The following is a 14417-nucleotide window of genomic DNA, read 5'->3' on the forward strand; positions in this document are numbered from 1 at the left end:
TTTGTCATGACAAGTTGAACAATACTATTTTGATTACTGTGAAGTAGTAAAAGAAATCAAAATATTTTTAAAATTTCCTGTCATGAATACAATTACTTTGGATTTGCACTTGAAACAGAATTTTAGAGAACTAGAGATTCAGATAAAAAGGTACGAAATTGAATCGAAATAACTACTGATGCAAATGCAATAACCAAAACTAGTGCTTTTCTTATTTTCTCCTTCTCCAAACTGGACAAGTTTGGTGTCCATAATTTTTAAATTGATTAAACCATATACTATTAGACATTAGCTATTGTATCTCGTCACGTCTTCCTTTGCTATGGAGAGTAGAATGAGCCAATTAATAGAACACGTGTTTCCAGTTAATTTGTCATCAATCAAACACAATTTTGAAAATGACGAGTGCGTGGGCATTTTGACCACAGATGCTCATTATTGTCATAACCCAATTTTGGTGTATTAAAATGTTAAGATCTATATACGCTTAAACAAGTTTTTTTTGCTATATGCTATTTTCAATGCACCCACTATTAATTAATTTATGATCTCGATCACTGCGACTAGTTAGCTAGGGTTTGCCTAAAAAATCATTTCTTACACAAAATATAGAGACTAAATAGTACTAGTAATACTGTTGAGGTTCTAATATAGTAAACGTTTGAGGTGTGATTCAGTGGAGTGTTGATAGTTGTAGAGAGCTGAAGTGAACAAGATTTGATAATTACATTCTGACTAAAGTTCAAAAGTTATTTTAAATAGTATATAAATGTTTTGATTTTGGTTTAAAATATCATATTTTGAACCTTTGTATTTCGGAAAAATGAAATGAGTCCAGTTTTAATCCTTTACCTCAAATTTTGGCCGGATAATTCAAAATATAATTAAATTAACTAATCAAATAAAATACTCGTACAAAAGTCCAAGAAAATTAAAAAAAAAATCAATTGAATGCCTATGCAGTGGGGAGTTTCTTTAATTTGAATAAGGAATAAGGATAAGGTGATGATTTTGTTTCATGATATATTATTCAGAATACCGAAAAAATGGTATATCGATCGCATAGTACCAAAAATTACCGAATTTTCGATACGGTAATGGTATGAATTTTCTTATACCGCGGTGTACCGTTGTATACCAAAAATACGATATATGCTGAAAAATCGGTATACCGAATCTTCGGTATATGCCGAAAATCGGCATATAGGTATACGAAATGGTGCAGTATAATGGTATAGTGTACTCAAGTTCGGAAATCGTACAGTACGGTATACTAAAAATCGGTACGATATACCGATATATCGATACAGTAAGGGTAGTGATATTATTCGTACTGAAATTTCGGTATACCGAAAAGTAGTAGTATGAAATTTTTTCAAACCAATATTTTCGCTACAGATACGGTACAACGTTTTCGGTACAATATGCCGTACCGACCCAACCCAACCCTAGTTGAAAATCCATTTTTCTTTCAATGTCTTTGTCATTTGTTAGATGTATAAAATCATCAATTCAAGTTTTTAATTCCTATAAAAAACCAATAAACAGTCAGCATAGATTAAGTGTGTCCAGGTTTAATCGATTTGTTGAAATCAACCAGTTAAAGTTACGCTTACCTGTTCTACTATTGTTCCACTCTCAGTAACTTTTCCATCCTACTTAGGTGTCTTATAGCAAGCACATTGTAGCTTTATAGGTACCCACCCAAGGATAGATTGCTTCTTGACAAAGTCCATGCTTCTTAACATAGTTGAAAGCCCGCCTAAGAGTAGAACCAAACCCTTTCGACGGGACATTAAATGGGCATGAAGTGTGAATTGTTCTTGGGTGCCTGAAGAAGTGCATGTAGTCTTGTAGTTATTGCACTGATCCAACGCAGACGGATCCTGAGTGTCGATTTACAACTTCATCTCTATACATGGACCGCGAATGCATAACATATTGCTGGAAACAAAACCAACAACAATTTAGTACTCCATGAGCGAAGATGTTGGTGATTCTATTTCCACTTTATTCATATCACATCTGATTTATCAAATGACATGCTATAAGTTGAATAACATACGTTTATGATTTTCATACATTAATGTGTAATACGTGACAGACTATATCCATATATTCAATTTTATATTTTATAAGTAGCATCTCAATGTCAAAGCATATAAATACACACATATTAATATTTAACTCTGTGTTGACATACCTCAAATTCATACACAAATCATATTATTAGTTGGGGTGGGGCAAACTACCGAAATACCACATTTATCATACCGAAAAAAATACTGAAAATACCAATTTCTCGGTATACCGCAATTTTCGGTGCGGTATCATACTGTTTCGGAAAATTCGGTATATATCGTAGATTCGGTATACCACGGTATACTGAATCCTCGGTGCATACGAAAATATCGGTATATGTTGAAATATTATATACTCGAAAAAAATAGAATAAAAAAGAAAACATCTCCAAAAATCCTACTTTTAAATATTTTATGTTTAGATTTTTTTTTGCATAACGGTATTACGGTATACCGTACCATACTTCAGTATACCGCAATAACGGTAAGGTAACAATATCAAAAATTAACCATACAGAATTTTCGGTAGCATCCGGTATATTGCAATTTTCGGTATGATATGCAATATGGCGTTCTCGTTGCAGTATACCATATCGACCCACCCCTAATTGAGGTTGACTAATAGTTTTTTATGGCTCTGCTAAAAAAAATGGCAAAATGGATAAATTCATTTGTCTGTTATAAACCAAATCATAAAATGGTAATGTATTTAGGATCACATTTGGACTTTAGTCTTACTTTATCCATCCCAAAAAAAGTCTACTTCTTCATTTTGGATCGTCCCACAAAAAATAGTCATATTTTTTAATTGAATTTATTTTTATAAGTTGTTAGGATTAAATTTATTTTCTGAATTAAGAGATCTTTTTGTACCATATATATTATTAAGAATGAAGAAATTTAATATTTTATCTTTATTCTTTACGATTGCTCACTGCTTGAGAAACGGATCTGTTCTCTCTCTTCCCAAAACACGCCAGCTTATTCTATTCGAATAATGTCTCATACGTTTAGTAATATATAGTTAATACATGTTAATTGATGTTTTTATTCTTAAACTCTCTTTATTTTTGAATTCATGCATATTCCTTGTGCCCCTTAGTCCTCCGATATTAACCCTATAGGATGGACTAAAGATATACTCTCTCCGTCCCACAAGAATATGCACTTTTTAATGTTGGAAACTCTTTTATCTAGTTGAGACTCATTCTTTATTAACAATACATTAATTACTTTTTCTCTACATCTCTCTTACTATACCGATAAAGACGCTTATGGTTTAGCCAGAGACGTGACAGAATGATGTGATCTTTATGATTGAATTTATATTTTGTTTTACCAAGAACTTGTCTATCTTGATCCAACCATAAAATTTGGATCAAAAGAAGATGTAAGAAGTGTGTTACCTCCTTAGTCCTTAGGACCGTAAACCCTCGATGTAAACAAGCAAAGCAAACCTAGACAACTTTCACTAAGGCAACAACTCACATCGGCTCTACAAATCCAACCACACAAAGTACGAAATGCATACCTTGACTTGAATTAATTACACATTAAAACAAACAACCATTCAACAATTGAATAAGATAAACTCTCAAAGGAACAAAGTTTAAACACCAACAAATCTTGTTTGAAAGTCTGACAAACTAGTAATTACAGATATGGTTTGAAAACCCAAGAAAAGGCCTTAAAATTGGGGAAATAGAGAAACCTAGGTGTTTTACACACATCATTTGCCCGGTCCGCGCCAACTCTCTGAAATCAGCCACTTTTCAGTGCGCAGCTTTAAAAAAACAACCATAATTATTTTAATACTTTTAATTTGGGTCTGCACTATAAAGTAAATTAGTATATTTACTTTGGGCTACCTAATACCTATTAATAGTTCTATTGCAGCGGAAGAGTCCAAGACAAAATAGTATGTATAAAGACATTCTACTTTGGGCTACCTAATACTTATTAATAGTCATTTCCCAACATCTCCGCCTCCTCGTTCATATTCAACCTGCACGTTAGAAAAGAAACATACATGGCTGAGTACTTGGTATACTCAGTGGACATAGTGCCAAAAATAAGTTCCTTTTAATTTGTCAGCCACAGTTGAGTGAACACGAGGTTTTTACTTTAAAAGACCCGAGTCATTAAATTTCTTTCATTTCATAAAATTGATTGCGCAATCACATAAACATAGATACCATATCTGAACGTATGTGAACTGGGAATGTGGTCACATTCTACGACGGTCACTGGACAGGCCAACTCGAAAGCTAGCACACGGTCCCCATATGTGTACACTAGTCCGAGTAAGGTTTGCGGCCCTACTGGGGCCCGTATTCGATTTAACATGATTGGCATAGCCAAGCAGATATGTAATCGTAAAAGTAAAACACGGCATGGCAAACATGTTTAGAAAAGATTCACATTTTCATACTAAAATCACGTTTTGAAAAGAATGCCCACCTCAGAGCTTAATTTCTTGATTTGAAAGTTCCTCGACTTGGTCTTACTTGACGTGCGACGACGTCCCTTTAAGAAATAAAGTATACTTAAATTAGGTTTTAAAAAGCCAAATACTTGACGTGAATGCATCCTAAATACATGATCATTTTATCCCTTTTTCCTTAATTCATAAGAAGTCCTTGAGCATTAATTAAATCATGCGATTAAATTTTATGTGGAAGTTTACCAATTATTCGTTTAACGAAAGAGCGTTACCTCTTATAAAAATTATTCAAGCATAAAAATTATCCCGAGGTCTATTCATCATTTCGGGATTATTTAGCGTACTATTTCGTAACATCAATTAATCGGGCATTAGCTAAGGTCCGGGGGTTTAAAATTATCATTGTGGGATTAGTTAGCATACCATCAATTAATTGATCGGTCAAAATATTAGGAGGGTTCATGAATTAATTAGACATTGTAGACCCAAGTAACTTTAAAATAAAAAAAGACCTAATACTTAACTAATTAGCCCAAAATTAGCCCAAAATACTCCCTCAAATTAATTAAATGTCTGCCCACTTAATTTATAAGAGTGGCCCAATAAGAGCCCAAATTAAACCACTCCCCCCCCCCTCGTGACTTCTTCTTCTTCTCACTTCTTGATTTCCCAAATTGGAAACCCTTGTGGAAGAAGAACCAGCGGCATCTACGCCGCCTGCCTTGCTCCTCTCCCCTAGGCGAAGTCGTCCTCCGGTGTCTCCGGAGTACCCTGGCAATTTCTCCCTTCGCTAACCCATCGGAGGACTCTCTTTCTCTCATTTCTAACCCATCGCAGGACCGCTGCCGTTCCCGGCTTCTCGCTGCCACCAGGCCGCCGTCGAGCCGCGGCTCTGTCCGTGAGCCACGCCGTTTCGTCGGCCAGCAGCTAAGTGTTAACCCCTCTCCATAACTCTCTACATTACGCATCTACAAAGTTCTATTCTTTCATATCTTCTTGTTTTATTGTAGTGTTAGAGGAGAAAAGGGGTTTCAGTTTTTGCATTTGAGAGGGATTTAAGTGTTACGCTACTGTTCTTGTTCCTTAGCTGATTTGGGGCCTATGTAACTGCTAAATAAAAATCAAACGATATTTATAAAATCTGGCAGCAGCTATGTGGTAAAATTGTTTCCAATATTCTCTTAAGGTGCCGATTTTAAGAGCTTAAAATTGTTTTCAACTCAAAGCTAAGGTGTAACTGTTAGCTATGAAATTCTTGTATAAATCGGAAACATGTAAGCTACTAACTTGCACAACTATGCTGGGTTTACTTATTCTCGTGTATTCATGCTTTCATGTTTCTATGAATATGGTGGGGAAGAGAGGGTGTTATACCTCTTGAAGCAGTTACTGACTTGGTATTTGTTGTAAGAAACAAAGTTTGCCCTCCTCCTTTAGAGTTCCTAGTTGCAGTGACAAAGAAAGGGGTGAAACTGAGTTCTCTTTTTTTTGAATGAAGAGAAATTCGTGGAAATGAGGAAGGAGGAAGAGAGGTTACCTATGGGATGCAGGGCTGCCTGCAAGAAGCTCTTCCTGCTGCGAAGAGAACTCACTCACTCACTACTCTCTCAAGCTTGGTATGTGGCTGGGACTTCTCGAAAATGAGGGAGGGTTTTGGAGGTGGTGTGTGTGTTGGGGGGGAGGGTTGGTTTATAGGCAAGAAAGATGTGCTTAGAAGGATTAAATGGGCTGTCCAGCCTCTTTGTTTTCATTTTGCAGAAAATCCCTTGTTGGCGATCCTCCTCACTACTCCTTTCAATTATTTCATTCGTCTCTTTCTTGAAGCATAAGTACTCCCTTCATTAAGGTTACTTGTTTGGATGTGCAGGGAGAGCAGGTGGCTGTTAGGAACAGGCACGGCTGACTTTGCCATTTTTAGGCAAGACTCATTTTCACCTTTGAAAAGGTATTGCTGCCATTTCCTCTTAATTGTAGGCTGCTGATTGTCTTAGTACTTTAGGTGTTTTTAGTTTGTTTTGTTTGTATTTTGCAGGGGAAAAACTGACCATCTTCGGCTGCCACCATGCTGATTCGGGCCCGTCGGGATCGGGCTGCGATTCGGTCCTAAAGAAGAGGCCCGAAGTGCTCATTAGACATCTTACATTCCGTTTCTTTACTTCGTGTAGTTTATTTGGAATTAGTTGATAGTTCATCGTGTAAAAGATATTCGAACACCTTTAGTCCGAAATAAATTTCTTGTTTCCCCTCTTTTATAAACATATTATCGAGGTCGTTTTTGTTCGTTCAATTATTTCTTTAACTTTTACTTCTTTGCGAACCAACAACATTAAGCATTCACGAGCGATAAAAATTCCCATTCCAAAACACAAATCAAGAGAGCTAGGATTTACTAGTTCGATCTTAACATTAATGAAAAATATAATAAAAGGGGCGGGTATTACAAAATTGGAGATGGAAACAGAACAAGCTTTTGGTTTGATATCTGGTCAGGAGATGAGAATCTTAAAACCCGTTTTCCTAGACTGTTTATGCTCTCTACACAAAAATATGATCTTGTTAAGGACATGGGAAGGTGGGAAAACATGGTGTGGAGCTGGACCTTTCAAAGGAGAAGGAATTTGTTTGCCTGGGAAGAAGAGTTACTTGGAGACCTTCTTACTGCTGTGAATCACACGAAGTTGAGGGAAAACACGAGGGATGTGAGAGTTTAGCCGAGTGATAGTTCTCCTTCCTACTTGGTTTCTGACTTTGTTTTGCAGGTAATAAAATCTATCGAGAACGAGAACTCAACAAGCGATCATGGGAGACTCGCATGGTGGAATGTTGCCCCACATAGAGCACAACTTCAAGTTTGGTTCCTTCTCCAAGGAAGGCTAAACACAAAAGAGAGATTGGCCCGACTAGGAGCGGCCATGATCGAAGATGATCGATGTACGTTGTGCAAGGGAGAATCAGAAACGATTGAGCACCTCTTCTTTTGCTGCAAGCGATCTAGCACGTTTTGGTATTTTTGCTGCAACTGCTAGGGCATTTCCCTATGCCTTCCTAAAGAACCAAGTAAGCATCCTAAAGAACCAAAGGCATGCTTACTTTCATGGCTCGGTGCTCCCTTCAAAAGATCTGACAAGAAGATGTGGATGTCCTTGTTTTATGTTATTGCTTGGTCGATTTGGGATATTAGAAACAAAATGGTTTTTCAGAACTTCAAACCCAATTGGAGTTCGAGAAGAGACGTCTTTTATGGCGAGTGGGAATTTGGATTAACACTACAAAAAAAAAGGGAATTAGTGACGGAGATTTCAAGAATTAATGACGGAAAATGAATGAAAGACGTCAGTCACTAATTTGTGACATAATATTCTGTCACTAATCTGAACTTACCAAGGCAGTTGCATACCATTTTCGTCATTGTAATTTTAGTGACGGAAGAATCCATCACTAATATTTTTTAGAGACAAGAATTTTAATGACAAGTATCAACAGATCCGTCATTAAAGTTCGTCTCTAAAAACTATTAGTGACGGAATCGTCCGTCGCTAAAATTACAATGACGGAAATGGTATGCAATTGCCTTGGTAAGTTCAGATTAGTGACAGAATATTCTGTCACGAATTAGTGACTGACGTTTTTCATTCATTTTCTGTCATTAATTCTTGAAATTTCAGTTTCCGTCACTAATTCGTGACAGAATATTCTGTCACTAATCTGAACTTACCAAGGCAATTGCATACCATTTTTCCTTCACTAATTCTCGTTTTTTGTAGTGTAAAGGTTGGTGCCCAGACTTCCCATTTGCGCCATGTCTGGTGATGGATAGCTTGGATGAGATTAGGAGCTGGATGAGTGCATGAAACATACGATAAGGTATGTTCGTGGGTTTGCGATGACAGGTAGACCTTCGTTTCGGGTTAGTGTCTGTTTTTGGCTTTGAGAGCCTTGATGTTGCTGCTTGAGACTTTTCTTTTGTTGTTAGCTTTGTTAGGCCTTTTTTGATAACTGTTTCCCAATGCTTGCTCTTAAGATGGCTTGAGCATTTTTCTATTTATCAAAAAAATTGTGAGGGAAATAGTAGTATCCCATTATAAAAATTCAAATGTGTGGTAAGTGTGATTCTTTGAAAAAGTGCATATATCAATTTGAATGTTGCTTTTTCTAGCCTACTTTTGCAGCAATAATCATTGCTCAAAAGTGCCCATAATGATTAAAATGGAGATATGTAATGTAATTATAGTCAAATTTTTCGATAATAGGCATAGCAATATATCACGATGAAAATGGTTATATTGGAGAAATCATTAGCTTAATGCTCATGTCATTCTGACGACATAGGGTTTCTCTCGCACAATTTGAGGCAAATTAATTGCATAATACTGGTAATTTAATTTTGTCTTCTCGATTTCGTTAGGAGCATTACCAAACAATATTTTTTGTGTTTCTCCACTCTCTTAAGTAACCACTCATTATTTTAATTTTTTTAGTTAATAGTACAAATTATATTATATTATATTTTTTCAAATTAACTTTTTAATTATATAATTCTTCTGTTTATTTCAATTATGTAGTTTTATTGCTTTAATGAAATCATAGTATTTTTTATTTATTGATAAATTTGGAAGTTAAATATTACTATAAATTATAAATTTGAAAATCTGAAAAGTATATAACTAATCAACTTCTTAGTAGTGATCTAGGTAGAGTTGTCAACTGGGCCGGGCTAGCCCAGCTCGGCCCAGGCCCGACGAGGCCCGAGGGTGTTGAGGCCCAGCTCGGCCCAGGACCAGGGTCTGAAACGAGCTGTGCCGGGCCGGGCTTATTTTCATATATCTCAACCCAGCCCAGCCCAGACCCACTTGGTCAGTGGGCCGAGCTGGGCCGGGCCGAGCTGGGCCGGGCCGGTCTGAGTCTGAATCTCCCAGCTCGGGCCGGTCTGAGTCTGAATCTCTCTTCCACTCTCTCTATCACACGCACACGAACTCACGAAACGGGATACTGAAAAGGGATGAGTTTGATTATGGCTGAAGCCGACGGAGGAGGGGACGCGAAAGCACTGTTAAGCTCTTCCATCCCTTCCGGAAAGGACACCGTCTGGTTTGATGTCTCGTCTCTCTTACATCGCGCCTGCCACGGTCCGTTCCTCTCCATATCTCTTTCTCAATTGCCGATCACTATATTTTTTTAATTATAAATTGGACTGAGAGGGTTGCCCCAGCCTTACTCCGTTTAATACATTCGCTGATTTCTTAATGTATGTGGTTAATTCTTTTCAATTGTTGTATGGATTCCCGTTTTCCGGTGTAAACGATGTATTTTCTTAGGGAATATTTCTATGTAAGTATGTTTTTCCGATGCAGCAAAACTAAGCTGGAGTTTCCATAGGGAATACAATTACATGTATTTATAGGAGTGGGTTGAAGCTGGGCTGGGCTGGGCTGGGCCTGGGCCTGGGCCTGGGCTGCTAGCGGGCCTGGTCCTGGGCCGGTCCTGGGTTTACAAATAGGCCCAAATAGAGCCCGTTACACTCAACAAGCCCAGCCCGAGCCCGTTCTATTTCTCTAACGAGCCGGGCCTGGGCCGGCCCATACCTGGCCTGGGCCGAGCTGGGCTGGGCCAGCCCGGCCCAGTTGACAACTCTAGATCTAGGGAAACCACTACTTAAATATATAACTAGATAACACGAATTTAGTTCACTATAAGAGCAATTTAGTTCACTACACGAAATAGTGAACCAAAACGTCATTACAGTGAACTAAATCATTCACGGAGTAAATACTTCACTATAATGGTGTTTTGTTCACTCCTTGTTTTAAATTCATATTGTGAACTAAAGCACTCATATAGTGAACTAGATCGTTTTGATCTAATGGCTGAGATTTATTTTCTAGATATGCACTTAATATTAGTTATAATTTGATCATTTCCCATCAACTTTTCTTTAAAATTTGTGGACAACCAAAGGATCTCATTTGATACTATTCATTGCTTTAATGTGTTTGTTCGCCTTACTAGGGGTGGTGCAGCCACGTTGGGCTCGGGGCATACCCCCACAAGTGTAATTTATATTTTCATTAAAACTAATCGTTTGGCGCAATGCTATGAATCATTAAGTAGATTCATATTTTTTGTTTCCCATAAATTGCTCTAGTGTGATCCAACTCAATTGACACCAAAAAGATAAGATATAGCCAACAAAAAACTGATCAAAAGGAATTGGATGAAAGAAAAGAAATTGAGAAGGTGTGGGAGGTGTAAGGAGTATGGTACCCTCTCTGGGATATTAAGCTAAAAGAAGATGTTAATCCTAAACTACATTGGCACCATAATCATATTGCACTTAATCATGACAATATACATTTACTTGATCAATTAAAGAGAATTAAACAAGCAACCTTGAAAGAATTTGATAAAATCTCACTAAGAAAGATGAGCTTGCTTATAAAAATCTCTATAAAATTCAAAATCCAACTAAGTATAAAATTTGCTAAAAGAGATATTTATGCTTAGTACTAAAAACATATGAAAATAAAAAAATCTAGATAAAAAATCACAAATCCACTCGGCCTAGAGATGTGAGGAGAATGCTAGTGGATATTGGGATGATAAGTATAATGTAGATGTAGTAACTATTAGATAGTGGGCTGATTTGTTGCCTAAATCATAAGAATTTCCAAAAACGTTGTTGCCCAGATTATAATGAAATATAGTTTGAATTTAACAAAAATACCTGATAAGGCTAATTTTATGCATTGGTTAAAGGGTTAAATTTGTGCATTTATGTGGTCTAACACATCTTTTTAAGCCAGATGTGTAGAGAATTCGCCATGTCCAGGAAAAAGAGAAGGACGTTTGCATGGCGCAAGGAAATGGCGATAAAAGTGAGCATTGTGGAAAAATGACCAGACGGAGGAGATCAAGAAGCTGAAGGGCAGAACGGAGATTTCTGCGAAAGCTTCTAGAAGATCAAACCCGCACCTATATAAGGAAGAGAGCATGCATTTTGGAAAAAAAAGGAGGGGAGGAAGAAAGAAAAGAAAAAAAAAACCTTTTATTGGAAGCTGGGGGAGTTCTCGTCTCTCGGCACTTTTGGCTCTCTTAGCTCACTCGCACACTCTACACACTCTGGGGGTTTTTTCGGGAACTTGAGGGTTTCGGGTTTCAATTGCTGTTACGTAGTTGGGTAACACCGTCCTTGAAGAGGGCGAAGATACAATTTATTGCTTTCGCTTTAGTTTGTTATCGCGAATTTCACCGAGCTTCGTTGTTCGATGCTCGGCTCTGTTTTCTGTCAAATTCTCGTTTTCTATGCAAATTTCTGTTTCCAAATTTACTTTGCTGACGTTGATTTCGATCATGGATGCATTTGGTTTTGAGTTTGCCGTATTTAATGTGATTTTTGCGTTGGATTACTGAGTTTGCGCAGAATTGTTGAAAGCTTGTGCTGATCGGGATAGATCGGTTGAATCAGAAGTTATGGAGTTGATTTTGTTGGTTGTTGGGTTCGGAATGCTTGGATCCGGAGTGGATTAAGCATCCGACGTTTGGATCTGAAACAGTGTGATCGGAGTTGATGCCTAGTTTTCGTGTTTTCGTTTCATTTCGTCTAGTACATGTAGATCTGTTTTATTTCCGGCTAATTGCAAGTTTCCAAAGTCCGAACTTTTACATTCTGTTTGAATCTGGAAATATGCTCTGTTTTCTTAATGTTCGTGTGTGATTCAGGCAATGAAATGCAGATAGTTGTTAGTTAAATCCTTAGTTTGTTATTTGCAGCTTTTATTCCGTATTTGCTGTTTCTGGAAAATGGTCCCCGATGTTTACTCACTTTCTGTCTAGCTATATTAGGAAGTTGTTTGCTCGGTCTAAGAAATTAGTTTAATATCTCACAGTTATGAGGAAGTTCGATGTCAGCATGATGTTTTCAGTTTCCTAGGTCTAGTGTTTAATTCGTTCCTAGGTCTAGCAGTAGTTATACCTCAACCCAAAATTGCGTGGCAGCAGCCATTCACCATTTCCAAGGTCTTCTAAATGCTTTCTTACGCGTCCATCTTCGTGGGATCGATCCATGTTTCCCTGTACTAATTCATAGTATAGTGGGTTGAGGGTTTTGAACGCGGAATCATTGTATCCAACGACTGAGATTTCTGATATCCTCTGAGTTTCTAGACCTCGTGATCTAGCAGATTCTATGGATCTGAGAAGCCTGACCTAGCATTAAAAGCACACACGTTTCCAAAGCGAGCTTCAAGTGGCGCCGTTGCCAGGCATGGATGGCGTAGTTTGCGTATGTGTTTAGAGATTTTGGCGTATATAGTTTTGATTTGTTTTTCTTTCTCTTTATTTGCAGTTTATGAGCAGAGGCTCACGGTTTGGACACTGGGATAACTCATCTGGGTGGAGAAATAATCGGTTTACTTGGCAGGTCAAGGACACAGCATTTATGGTCACCACCAGATCGGGATTATCAACGGGAGATCCATTTCCATTTGGTTCAGAAAGTGAAGAGGATTGGAGTTCGTCAGGATGGGAGGATCTCAAATCATCTTCAGAAACAGATACAGGGGAGGCAGAGATCAGAGACATGGCACACATAGTCGATCCAGATCCCGAGATCGGTTCGCTCACTGCCCATCTAGATGGTGAGCCAGCCCAAGCTATAGTGATGAATACGCGTCAGAGAGCCATAGATATCAAAACAAATGTGTTAGGCATTTTACCAACATTCTCTGGACGGAGGAACGAGTGTCCGTGTGAGTTCTTAAATGAGTTTAGCAAGTTGTGCAGTATTCAGAAAAGGCCTAACGACACAACAGAGGAGGATTACCGCCTACGTGCGATTCCGTTCGCTTTGAAGGGAGAGGCTAACACATGGCTACTAAGGCTACCTACGGATTCGATTCGCACATGGAGAGACTTCAAGTTGGAATTTCTGGAATACTTTTTCCCTTCAAACAAGACCAACGCTCTCAAAAAGGAAATCGTGGAGTGTAAGCAGGAGTATGATGAGTCTCTGAGTCAATATTGATCACGATTCAAGGGGTTGTTGGACGCTTGCCTGAATCACAGAATGATCGAGGCAGAGATATACTATCTGTTCTACGAAGGAGCAAACCCTGAGTCAAAGGATTTGATGAATTTCTCGAGCGGGGGAAATTTTACGAAGAAGAGAGGAAGTGAAGCGAGAGAGATCTTGGGAAAATTGATAGAGGCCAAGAAAGCGTACGACAGTCCGAGGAATGTTATGAGAAGAGGGACGGCAAACGCTCTGAGAGAGCAAGATGACGAAAGAGTCGAGGCAAGGATAGATAGGCTTGAGAAAGCACTTTTAAATGCAATCGAGAAAACCACCTCACCAGCCTCACAAGTGAAAGATAAATCTCCGGGTCAAGGAGAAATTCCAACCCAGCAATACTATGGCCCTCAAGAGGGAGATTACCAGGCCCAGGTGTATGCGATGGGTAGTTGGAATCCAGATGGGAGTTGGAACCCCGGGAAACAGAGGGATGCACCGTGGAGAAACCATCCCAATTTTAGATGGTCTGACAACGATCCGAACCAGCCACCCCCACAACAGAACACTCAGTTGACATCTCAACCGGAAAGACAGACTAATTGGTCTGGAAAAAATCAAGAGGGGCAGAACAACTGGGGCAACCGGAATCAAGGAGATCATTCGAATTGGGGAAACAAGAATCAAAACCATCAGGGGAACTCTTATGTACCGCCACACCAAAGGAATTACACCGGAAATTATCAGAATCCCCAACCTACTTACCAGGGGAATCAAGGGTCGGGAAACCAGTACAACAGCTCAGGAGGTCAGGGAAACTTTCGCCAGAATCAAGGGAGCGGATCACATCAGGGTCCAGGATCAAGTGTCGGCCAGTCTAATTCTAAAC

The 14417-nt window shown here is 38.5% G+C and overlaps 2 long non-coding RNA genes across 2 annotated transcripts; one reads left to right on the forward strand and one right to left on the reverse strand.

Moving 5' to 3' along the window:
* Nucleotides 1–3670: 3670 nt before the first annotated feature.
* On the reverse strand, nucleotides 3671–8507 carry LOC121744953. The gene is made up of 3 exons (XR_006038727.1): nucleotides 8256–8507; nucleotides 4542–4607; nucleotides 3671–4086 (listed from the first exon to the last, which is right to left on the reverse strand). It is a non-coding gene; the product is annotated as an uncharacterized LOC121744953 (long non-coding RNA).
* On the forward strand, nucleotides 5161–6782 carry LOC121744950. Its single transcript, XR_006038724.1, has 3 exons — nucleotides 5161–6140; nucleotides 6392–6469; nucleotides 6557–6782. It is a non-coding gene; the product is annotated as an uncharacterized LOC121744950 (long non-coding RNA).
* Nucleotides 8508–14417: the final 5910 nt, after the last annotated feature.

Source organism: Salvia splendens, chromosome 8 (assembly GCF_004379255.2).
Source record: "Salvia splendens isolate huo1 chromosome 8, SspV2, whole genome shotgun sequence".
NCBI lineage: Eukaryota > Viridiplantae > Streptophyta > Magnoliopsida > Lamiales > Lamiaceae > Salvia > Salvia splendens.